Source organism: Leptosomus discolor, chromosome 1 (assembly GCF_034619465.1).
Source record: "Leptosomus discolor isolate bLepDis1 chromosome 1, bLepDis1.hap2, whole genome shotgun sequence".
Lineage (NCBI taxonomy): Eukaryota > Metazoa > Chordata > Aves > Leptosomiformes > Leptosomidae > Leptosomus > Leptosomus discolor.
This window is the reverse complement of record NC_141391.1, coordinates 178,301,410-178,313,472: the sequence shown is the minus strand read 5'-3', so window position 1 is coordinate 178,313,472 and position 12,063 is coordinate 178,301,410. Positions and strand designations below refer to the sequence as shown.

The window sequence follows — 12,063 nt, the reverse complement described above, 5'->3', positions numbered from 1 at the left end:
CAGTCTCCTTCCTTCGGTACTGACATGTCCCTTGGTGCGCTGTGTGCTGCTAGCTCAGGAGGCTGGTAAAGTAAGTTCTGTCTTGGATCTCTTGCTCAGGAGCAGGACTGCACAACCTACCAGCTTCCTGTGGTGGTCCAGGTTGATGAAAGCACTAACTTCCTGGAGCTGTTGCTTCCAAATATGGCACAGTTCCAGGAGTTATGCCATGAAAAAAAAGAGAGAAAATCCTTTATTTATGTCAGTTTTGTTTTTGTTTACAAATATCAAGCTCAGAACTGTATAACAAGCCAAAACATACATGAGAAATGCTGTCAGCTTAATAGAATATTTCACAGTGCTGTCATCTTGATTTTTCAGGTGAACATACAGAGAAACCCTTCTTTCTTAAGTTACTGTGAATAACAAAACAGAGCTAGTTCTGGAAGCAGAGGGCTAGGCAGCAGTTTAAGCTGTGTGCCTGAGCAAAGGGGAGTGTTTACCTTGTGCTTCTGCAAATGCTTTATGACTTTGTGCTGTAGCCTGGGGGCATGAAGAAGGACTGCAGGCCTCCCTTCCATGGCTGATCAGGTCAGGAAATGAAACGTCTCCATAACCACTTTTAGCTAGCCGAAGCATTGAGGTGCTGTGGAGGGAGCTGATCTCACCTTCTCCGAGCCAAAGGTATTCCTTGTCTTCCTTGTGCCAGCCTTCAGCTCTGTACAGCTGTATGATCTGGCTGAAAACTGACCTGAAAAAATAAATGAAAATGAGTTCAGTTTTCAGCCAAATAAGTTCTCTGATCTTTTGGTGCAACTGCAGGTGCAAAGGCAGGAACACCTTCTACTAGACCAGGTTGCTCAAAGCCCCATCCAACCTGGCCTTGAACACTGCCAGGAAGGGGGCAGCCACAGCTTCTCTGAGCAACCTGTACCTGTGTCTCACCACCCTCACAGTAAAGAATTTCTTCCTTATATCTTATCTAAGTCTACCATCTTTCAGTTTAAAACTGTTACCCCTCATCTGATCACTACACTCCCTGATAAAGAGAAGTGTTCACTGGCCTAGTGAAACAGGGTGAGATATCAGGCTGTTTCTTACTCCCTATCAACCAGTGGCGACACAGACTTCTATCCAGGTAGGAGCTGATGATTTTCATTGTAATGTACTCCACCTGCTGAAGGATTTAGTCTTAAGCTAGGAATGACCTGGTATTTTTCAGCTTTAGGAAAGACTGCTTACTTGAGGTTCTCCTTTAATAAGATGGAAGTTTTTGGTGTATACCCTAGTAAGCAGGTCTCACGTTCCTCTAATACAGTGTAATGCTTGGAAGTTTGTCCTAGATATTACTACCCTGTTACCTCACTTTGAAATGTCCTAGACTCATCTGAGAAACAGCTGCAAGCAGTTCTGCTTCCAACGTCAGTGTAAGCAAATACAGGAAATGTGGGGGATGGACCTCAGGACCATCAATTTGAAAGATACAGCGTATTTCCTCTTTACCTCGTTTTCTTGTAGTGTTATTCAGAGCTCATATCCTGCAGGCTTTTGCTGCTTGAGTATGTTTGATACCCTGAAGACAGAGGCACACTCATGTTGATAGACAATAATTGATAACTTTCTGCTGGTCTCATGTTTGACAAAACTGTTCTCAAGACTTTAGGTTTAACAGGAATCCACAGAGAAAATCCAAGTGTTAATTTGTTAGGAATTTGTGGTTACTAAAGCCTGATAGTTGTGCCTGCATCTGATTCAGCACATGTAGGACATACGTATGTATACTCCACCAGCTTGACAGTACCACTGTATAGAACCTTGCCAACAACTATGCAAATTAGTAGGTAATCTTTGGAAAGACTTGAAGACCAAAAGCCTGCATAGACTGAGATAGTCTTTTATCTTATAAAATTGTTCAGTTAGTCTAGAGTTTTAGCTCTTGTTTTTTATAATGCCCCTATCAAAGAGGTATATTAATGCCCAGGTATACCAAAATAGTTTACACTGAGTTATTAGTTAAATATATATTTCTGTTTTTCAGTCCATTTGTGATCTGATCGTCTTTAATCGTTGTTCAGTTCTGTTGAAAGAGTGTCTTTTAAGGTATGAACTCAGGGCAGACACTTCAGTTCAGAGCTGTGTTCATTCAGATGAATTGCTGAGGTAATCCGTCTTCTTGAGGCTTTTTTTATTGCGATACCAGGAGTTCATGGACACTACTGGGTGAATTTGAAATTATCTGAATCCTGGCACATGCATTTTTAAATGTCTTGGTTTCCTCCAAAGCCACTTTTTCACTAAAATTTAATTGCTCCTATATCCATGGCAATGAATGTAAATGTATGATAAAAGTAAGTTTACTTCTAAAAATGAATGAATGTTCAGGAAGATTAACCAAACTTTCGCATTGAAGCATCTTGATAGGCCATTGCTTGCACTGGGGAGTCTTTCTTCAATTAATGCAATGTTTATTGTATTTATTTTGTAGCCATAGAGTAGAAACGTAAAAGACTTCAGCTTGCATATACTTTTGTTTTTGTTTTGTCACTTTCATGATCCTGGTTTTGGTTCACAAAACATTTTGGGGGGAGATGGCTGTCCTTTCAAATTTTGACGGCATGCTAATGGTTAAAGTCTCACCTCTCTTCCAGCTGACCAGTCTTACTAAAGTGCTATGGTCAAGGGTAGATAAACTCCCTGAGGAAGAGAAGAAATGGTGAGATTAAAAGCAGATTTGTTCCTGAAAAATGGTTGTGTAAGCTGCTCAGTTTTTCTCAAGGAATGACATTGACTTCAAAATTAATTTTAACCTAAGTGTGAGATTCAAATACTAATCAATTTATAAATAAAAACTGGCTTTTGGAAAGCTTAGGTAGCCAGTCAAAATACTAATTTTGATATATACTATGTAATTCTTGCAGACATGAATATGTTCTGCATTTCATACACTGAAATTAATTTGGAAAAGGGAATCAAGACAAGCAGTGCTTTTCTAGTAGCACACCTCAGTGGATGTGAATCATTAGCATAACTCTTTAGTCCATATGGAGCTGATCAGAATCCCTTCCAGAGCAGGTAATTTAAAAGCAGAGTTGACTTTTTATATGCTTTACAGATTTATAGTATATGGTTCAGATTCACCTGGGATGACAAGAAATCACGGCAACTGCTTTTTCCTTTGGGCAGGGGCTTGTTTCCTGTGGAAAAGACTGTGGTGCAATCTTCTATGCTTCTGCAGGCTAGGGAGCAGTATAGTTCTACCAGGGTGTGCCTGAGGTAATGCTGTATTGAGGGAGGAGGGATGCCCTTATGAGCAGGCTTAGCTGATCTTTGGATGGCTCCAGCAATTGTCCCAGCTGTAGTTGGTGAAAATCATGGGATCTGTGTGCTGTGATCTTTGCACAGTACAATAATCCAGAAAACTCTACTTACCTGCACATGCGTGCTTTCTTGCTTGCTTCTGCTCATATGTTGTGTTTCCTAATCATACCTCTTATCATAGAATTACAGAATCGGTTAGGTTGCAGAAGACCTTTAAGATCATTGAGTCCAACTGTATGTTCTTTGTCAGTAATTCTTAAAAGCAAAATATTGCTGGCTAGGTTGTAATGTCTGTCACATCATCTCTGTATCTCTTTCCTTCATTGTTGTCTTATCTGTGCTTTCAATCCACCAGGCATTTTCCTACTATTGTTACTTTATTTTTCCCTTGTCTGGATTTATTTTTACTGTACTTCATGTTCAGCTGTACTTCCATTCTCCAAATCCTCTATTTCTTATTCCTTTGTCAGGTGGACATGGAGGCTCATTATATCTGGTGTGCCTTCTCACTGTCTCATAAGTTATTTTAATTATTTTTTTTCTGCTAATTCTTTCTCTTTTCAGTTAGTGGAAGGGGTGAGCGCTCAGGGACAAAGCACCATATATCAGTGGAGATGAATGCATTGCTGGAAAGAGATGTTTCTTGGAGATTTATCTTCTACCATTCTCCTCTTTTGCTGTGGATAGGGTGTGGGGATAGGGGTGGAAATGAAGTGACAACTGGCATCTTTAAAGTGTTTGGCTCTTGTCAGGGGGAGTATCTGCTAAAAAGAAAAAAAGAAAGTGTGTGGAAAGGAGTGAAGTTAGGAGGAATTGTGGGTGCAGGGGTTGGAAGAGCAAGTGCAGGCAGTGCCAGAGCAGATGGGAGTGAGCAGCAGTGAAAGGAAGTGGCTATCTGGCTGGTGGTGGTGAATGGGAGGAGGAATGCCGATGGGAGGCAGTGTTGAAAGAAGAATTTTGTGTGGTTTCACTTTTGCTACTCCCGCTCCTATTCCAAAATGGTTGCAGTATATGTTGCAGGGCTGTCAGTGTGTGGGCCTGGCCACAGCTTGGTCAGCTGCTCAGGGCAGGACCTCCACTGGCTGTCTGAATCCATGCAGGCTACATTTTGAAGAGACTTCTACAATCAGGTACATCTTGGTTTCAGTTATATTAAACATTACTGTAGAGTCGTCAGTGCCGAGTAATTTGTCATGATACAGAGAAGGACCTTGAGGCTAAGAAAGATCTTATGAGAAGAGTCATATCACAATAAGGCCAACCTTTATTGCACTGCTATTGTTTTGTTATTACTTCATCTAAGATGTAATTACAGATCACAAGCTCCTGGTTAGTAAAGATCTTAATTAGTAATTTGCAGTACAGTTAAGTCTTACCCTGGCCAATGAGGAGGAGCTGTAATAATCTGGCTAAAGGAAAGTGAGATAATTACTGTTTCCGTAGTGCTCTCTGACTTGCAGAGAGCCTGCATAAATGTCCCAGCACTGAATTCTCTGAGGCTTGTGTTCGAGGGGACTCACTCAGTTTGGCTTAGCATCACACAAAAAGATAATGGTCTCAAAAATGCGATCCGTGCAGTAATGGTTGCTTGATTCTGCACAAGTGAAAAATTATTTTTTCCCGGGAAGGGCTAGTGAACAGTCACATAAGCAGACTTAGGTCCAAATCAGTGCGTGTCCAACAGCTCATGTTAGTTTGGGTCCAGCACCATGGGACCAATGTTTTACACTTGTCCTTAAGACAAGATGACTGGAGCTAGTGTGGTGCTTCTAGCAATCCATGAGGTGCTGGAGAGCTGGGCTGGGTATTCCCTCATCTGCAGTGTGGTGATCAGTCTGAGGGGACTGAAGAGCTGACTTTTATGAATAGCCTAAAAAAAAAATAAATCAAGTTGAACAACTGTTCAGAATAACTTTTTCCCCAGTGGGTTCTGTCATTTGTTAGTTGCTAGAAAAAAACCCAAACCCATCAGTTCTCTTTAAAATAACTCTGCACTTTTTGTGCAGTTCAGCCTGTAGCTTTTAGAAAATTATTCTGTATTTGAAAAATGTGTCAATATTTTTATATAATAGCAGTAATGACCTCAAGACCAGGCATTTTCTGTCAGTTAATGACTACCTGGGTTAAAGGCCTGAAGCTCTGCCTTAGGCCTTCTTTTCAGCTGCTGGTTATTAACTGCCAGCAAAGTCTCTCCATCAGTTATTATTTATTAATCAGTATTGAAGCAATTATACACCAGATAATTCTTTGTGAGTGAGCAAATTGGTTACAGCAGAATGATTTAGCTATCAAAAGTAGAATTAGTCCTCAATTAAAAATTTCTTCCCCTGCAACCTGAATTTAGTCCAGCTCCAGAGTCGACCTTTACTTTCTAAGCCTGCCTGTACCTGAAAGGTAACTTTTGTCAGCCCATCACTTACCACTGGGAGGCCACACGTGTATCTGATAAACAGGTAACAGCTAACGCAGGAAGCACCAGGCGTGTTTCTGAAGTCTGGTGCGATGCAGACTTGTAATGTTTAATCTTTTTGTGTCCTGGAATGCTGCTCAAATAGTGATACGGTGATACCCATTCATTTTTGGTCTCCATTACAAATGGCCCACTTTTGCCTTCCCCAAAATAGCTTTCATCAAACAGTGAAAAATAAAATGCGTGTTACAAAGAATGTGTTGGGAGGTATACAGTTACATTGAGCTAGAAAAGCACACGCACGTATGAACATGGATTAGTGTGTTTGTGCTTTCTTTTGCTTGTATGGAATTTTTTCTGTAACAACAGAAAAGCTAGTTCTACAAGTACCTTTTATTCAGCTCAGTGCTTACTACGGTGAATTGTTTTAGTTAAATGGGAAGCTGTAATATAATACATTAGTAATCCAAAGAAATCGTAGCTTTTTCAGATTCACTGCATCAATATTTGTTTACCCATTCTGTTTCAGTTTGTATATTGAAAATAACTTCTAGTTTATTAATTTTTAAATGCTATAGCTACAAAATGTGCTGCAAACAAACAAAACCCTGTGTGATCAGCATCCATGCTAAACTGAATATGCCAGGGAATCTGTTAAAAACATAAATTGCAAACTTGCAATCCGTTATTATTGATTTCTGGTTGAATTTGCAAGTCACACTAGGAAAACATTGTACATGTATTGTGCTTACTCCTTTAAAAATGCTCTCCGTCAGCACTTGTAGTACATGCAGTATTTAAATGTGATATTTGTTTTATTAACATAAACTCCCAGCTGTACTCTGCAAATAATATTGAGTTGAAAGACTTGAGTTTGGGAACATTGTTTTGGTTTGAGTTTGGCTAGGAAGATCAACCTGTAAGTATGGTGGCGGTGGTGTACTTAACTTTGTATGTAGTAGCAACAAGACTGTTGAAAAGCACAAATCACTATAATTTGTGGCTAATTTGTAGGTTTGTGTCTTGCCTGCCATAACAGAGAGCGGAGGGAGAGGCAGCACGTGTGATTCCTGGCCTGATGGTTGTCAGAACAGCACCTGATTGTAGTTCTGTACCTTCAAGAGCAGTTCAGCCTGTAGCTGCTTCATCTGGGGTCTCTTCTGGCTGATGAAAAGAAAGAAGGGTCTGAGTACATTTACATTCCACTCCTTCCCTGACGTTTGCTCAGAGGAGAGTAGTATGAAGTCCCTGCAGTTTCTCCCATTTCCCAAGGAAATGCCTGCAAGCAGGGCAAGGAGGGAGGTGGAAGAGGAAAGACTCTTATTTCCTTTTCCTTTCATGTGCTAATGAGCATATGCTTAGTAGTGCGTACTGTGACAATAGAACTGATGGTGAAGGCTGAACACTCGAGCTTTTGGTACTACATTCTTTCATGTCTTCTTATGCCTCTTATGTTCTGCTGTCGTATTTGACTTCATTAACTTACTCGTTAAGGACACTGTCCTTGGCATCAGCATGAATTCTGCTTCTGACATGCAAGGAAGTAGCAAGAGTCTATTAACATGTTTCTGTAAGAGTCATGCTCTTGCTATAAAAGCAGAAATGAAGTGCCAAAAAATCTGTAGGAGGTATTTCACCCCAGGACAACGTGAAGGTGAACACGCTCCTGCACCAGCCTGAACATCTGTCAGTCAAACCGGTGTTATCCCATATACCTACCATAGTAACTGCGCTCTGTGCAGTGAAAATGGATTACTGAAGCAGGTGGCTTAGTTGACATCTAGTTGAGTGACAGATACAGTATTAGTGAGGGAGGAGAGTGATGCGTACTTTTGTTTCTTTACAGACCACTCTCTCTTCCAGGATTTAGGTAAGTTTAATTATATTTTTCATACAAGAACAAGAAAATTAGCCTATTTGTTACTGATTTTTATACCACTATTGGGAAGGTAGCCACTCACTTCAGATATTCATAACTGTTTCCAGTCCACCCCTCCTTTTCAGACAGTCAAGTGGCTGTAACATTTGACTTATAGGCGTGCCTTTACATCGATTTTTTTGTGTTGGAAAACCTGCACAAATGCCGTCTTATTTTTGCTTTTGTCCCAGTATATTTTGCTGCCTGGAGTAGAGGAAAGGCTCTGTGGTGTTACTCCCATTTGTACTAGAGGGGGACCTAGTTTGTCTGTTTGATTTTCTGTAAAGGTGTCTGTAGGGTTAACAACTCTCTAATTCTTCAGTGGGTGCTTTCACACTTCAGTTGCCTCTTCTGAAGATTTTTTTATCAGATGCCAGAATGGCACAGCTTCATAGCGTAAATGTGCTTTTCCAGGGTCCAAACTGGCTTCTCATGTCCTTACCTGCTACTCTGCAAGGGGGTTGTTTGCACAGGGCAAACTCTGCAGCTGTGGAAATAACCAGGGTGACTCTCGACCGCCTTGCAGATGGTGGTCTCATTCTCGTTTCTTCTACCTCGTGGCAGCTGCTGTGACTGCCCAACTGCTGGAGCCCGGCATGTGGCCCCATCCCCTGGCACCCCTCTTGTGCAGTGGGGTGGGGACTTGTGGCAGAGAACCAGCCGTGTTGGCCTGGTTCCACTGAACGGTACCCCTAGGAGATCCTCCGCTGCTCCTGCCTGGCTGCTTTCTGGCTGGTGCGTGCTGTTGAGACATAGCAAGAGCAGCCAGAGATGAGAACTGAGCCTGTTATCTTCTTATTTGGAACAGCATAATTTGAAAGCAGATTATGTTTCTCTTTGAAGGGTAAATGACCTAAAGTGTATTAAAAAAGTTATCCCACAGTGGATTATCCTGAAAAATATTTAGCAATGCGTTTTGTTTCACAGCATGCAGTGGAGCTGTGTGGCAGTGTGGGACAGGACGAGAAGACTAATACTTTATTTATTTGAGATGACTACAGTGGGGGAGAGGATGGGAAGCAAAAGGTGGTTATTAGCCTTCACTGGGGGTGCCTGTGGGGGTATCCACACTTCTTCCCTCTCACCCTTCCTTTCCCAAAAGCAGTGTATAGTTTGGTAGTCACAGCAGCTTGGAACATCAGTTAAGAGTTTGTATCCTCAGGACAGCAAGCAGTACATTAGTTAATAAAGATAAAAGAAGAAGGGAATGAAAGGAGGAATAAGGGAAGTGGATTCCTCTGGATTAATTTCAAAGAAAGTAGTACACCTGTAGAATCATTCGCATACTGCATTTGTGTTTCTTGTAGTTCTCCAGTCCTCTGGCTAATTATATCACAGTCTGTAGTTGAAGAACAGTACGTTATGCTGTGTTTCGTTTTACTGAAAAGTGTTCCTATACATTTAAAATTTGATAATGTTTTGGAGTAAGTTCGTTGTTACACTTTAAATACCATGGGGAAAAAAAGGGGATTGATTTCTACCGGGTGAGAGAGTTTGATCGTTTTTTATCTAACCTGAGTAATTCAGATAGAAGCCCAAATCTGTATGTGGGCATGTCAGTGAGTGATAACATGTACTACTTCATTTAAAGTTGTATGTATGAATGTATATGCAGTCATAAAATAAATACTTACATTTTTGGCTACTGCTGTCAACAGCTTCCCCCCCTCCCCGGAGTAAAGGAGTAATTCTCCTCATCTTACTGAAGTTCTGCTAACTGGATTCGAATGATGGAAAGGGAGTGATGCCCAAATTTGGTTTTCTTTTCTTCATTAACCTTTGGTTTTTATTCCTTAGCAACTCCATACATTTAAAATGTGTTAAATATGCAGTTCTAAAGTAAGCGAACAGAGTGATCACAGGGAATATCTGATATATTTCAGTCCACAGTACTTTTACTATATCATCTTTTTGTGATAAGCACCAGCAGAGGTAGTAGTAGCATTCTGCCCTTATTTGGAAGCCTTCTATCATCCCATGCTCAAATTGTATTCATGCAAATATTTGTCCATCTAGTTGCACAGAGAGTATGCGTCTGTGATGCATATAAAGTGTGTGTTTGTCTTTGTGCTTGAATTTAAAAACTTCTACTATTCTAGTTCCTATTGGGAAAGGAATATAAGTTATTTCTTCTCTATTCGCTTTGTTTCATTTGAGGGAGTATGTAGCATGGGTTTCTTCTGGAACCTGAGACCTTCCTTGGTTTGAGGTCTAGTTAGGATTCTCCATGGGGCTGTGATTCTTAGTATGCTATATTGTGATCTGCTGTCTTACCTATGAAATGTTTCCTTTTTGTGGCTTTTTTTTTTTTTAAAAAAAAAACAAAACCCACAACAAAACATGAGGTTATACTTTACTTTGCTTGGAGCTGTTTAATGTATATTCCTGAGCCAAGCCCGTTTGGTCTGAACTGTAAATTTAGGCAGTTAATATGAGCAGTTCTAAACCGACATTGCAGTCCCCATTGACCGTGACGATCATTTTCAAGAAAGTTTAAATATGCAGAGGATTAAGAAATAGAATAGAGACTCTGTTAAGTTTTCGATTTAAAAATATTACATCTGTTGTGGGCAGGTATAGCAATGACTGTATTAAATTTCATAGGCCCCAAGATAGGATGAATTCACTGGGAGTCTGATTTCTTGGTGTAGAAAAAGAAAGTTTGAAACTTTTCCTTGGGCCTCTGTATCGCTTGGCTTGTGGTGATCCACAGAGGACTGGTCATTCAGAGTTGCTGTGGGAAGTATTGTATAATTTGTCTGCCAAGTCAAGTTACATTAACTTCTGGCTACAGGAAATGTGAGGCATACAGAGGAGATGTGATGGTAGCTTTGAGTTAAGAACCTAGTGCAAATCTTTTCAAAACAGTGATGCAGAAAGCATGAAGAGGCTTGAGAAAGTGAAAGGGGATGAAGGCGGCCGCCACATTTCAGAAAGTTTGGCATTCCTTGCTATGAAACAACTTTGAAATGCCTAACTAGCTTGTATTTAAGAGCTGCTTGAGAAGCAGAAAAAGTTCAGCAAAAGCATAATTTAGGTATGGAAATGAGGATTTGTAATTTGCATGGTTACAATAGGGCACATTATAACATTTGTCTTTACTACAAAATCCTTTGATGAATCACACATGACTAGGAATGATTATACTACCATAAAGTATTGTGAGGATAAAAAGAATCAGTGAATCATAGTGCAGCTGGTAGTGTCGAGTTGCCTGGTTTCATAGTTCCGTTATTCAGGTGTTGATGGCTAAGAAGAAATATCCTGAGTACTGTTTGGTACGTATGTATGTGCTTTAGCAGCATTTAAAGTATTTAAATACATTTAATTATATAGTCTATTCCCTAATTGTACTCACCAGTACAACAATACCTTGCAGTATCTACATGAGGAAGTCCAGAAAAGAACAGAACTAATTTCCTTGCAGAATCTGTCTGCTCTGAAAGATGCTTCCTCTCAAATGCAGAGGAGATTTCCTGATGCAGGGGTGTTTTCATGAAGTTGAACTACTGTAACTGTTATGATAAACATTTACAAGTTGAAGTGCTTTTCCATGTTTTTAAGCTCTGTCACCTGAACGTCAACAAGCCCCCCCTACCTACCAACCTTTAACTGCAGATTTTCATATCCTTTTACTTTCTTCTTTAGTTGCTGCTTTGTGGAATCTAGTAATTTCAGATTCCCTTTCAGTCCAAGGACTTCTCTGTTTGCCATTCAGCAGACCAAATTCAAATACTGTTGCTGAACCATAGGCTGTCAAATAATGTTCCTGAGCCATAGATTGCAGTTTAGCATTGTATGTAACACAGTGTAGCTGAGAGCTGCTACTGAACAGAGTTGTGTGTGTCCCGTCCCCCCCCCCCCCCCTCGCTTGCACACTTTTTCTGTACCATTTCTGTCAGATCTAGTGAGCTGTGGCTAAACAGCGAGTCTGTTCAGTGCAGTAATCCAAAGGGAAACTAACAAAAAAATTAATAACCTTTTGACTGAACCATCTCACCCAATGTGTGGGTAGTCCATGGATCTAACTTGGGAGGAGGAAGAAATGCATGTGAGGAAGACTGTCCTTTTTAGTGATATGCCATCATAACTGTGGAGTAAGAACAATATAAAACTGTCTGCAAAAGTTACTTTGCCACTCTGACTCATGAAGGTGTCATTCTTTCACATCCAAGCTGCTCTCATTATTACTCAGGTGAAGAAGTTAATGCCAGATGCTCGGTATTTATTGATATTACCAGGAGGGGTGAGGTATTTTTACCATTTCTCTGTCTTTACCTCACCTTCCTGATTATTAAGAACCCATTATCAGTTATTTCCTGGATTCTGGCTGTGTTGGTCGCTATAGTTGGAGGAAAAAAACCCCTGTATTGTCCACTAGGAAGAGGCACCCTGCGAGGGACCCCCAGCCAGAGCTGGCCTTCAAGCCTTATATTAG

The 12,063-nt window shown here is 40.6% G+C and overlaps 1 protein-coding gene across 1 annotated transcript in view; it reads left to right on the top strand.

Moving 5' to 3' along the window:
• Positions 1–12,063, top strand: part of TRHDE (thyrotropin releasing hormone degrading enzyme) — a 215,340-nt gene that overhangs the window by 7,140 nt on the left and 196,137 nt on the right. The gene's annotated exons all lie outside the window — the stretch shown is intronic.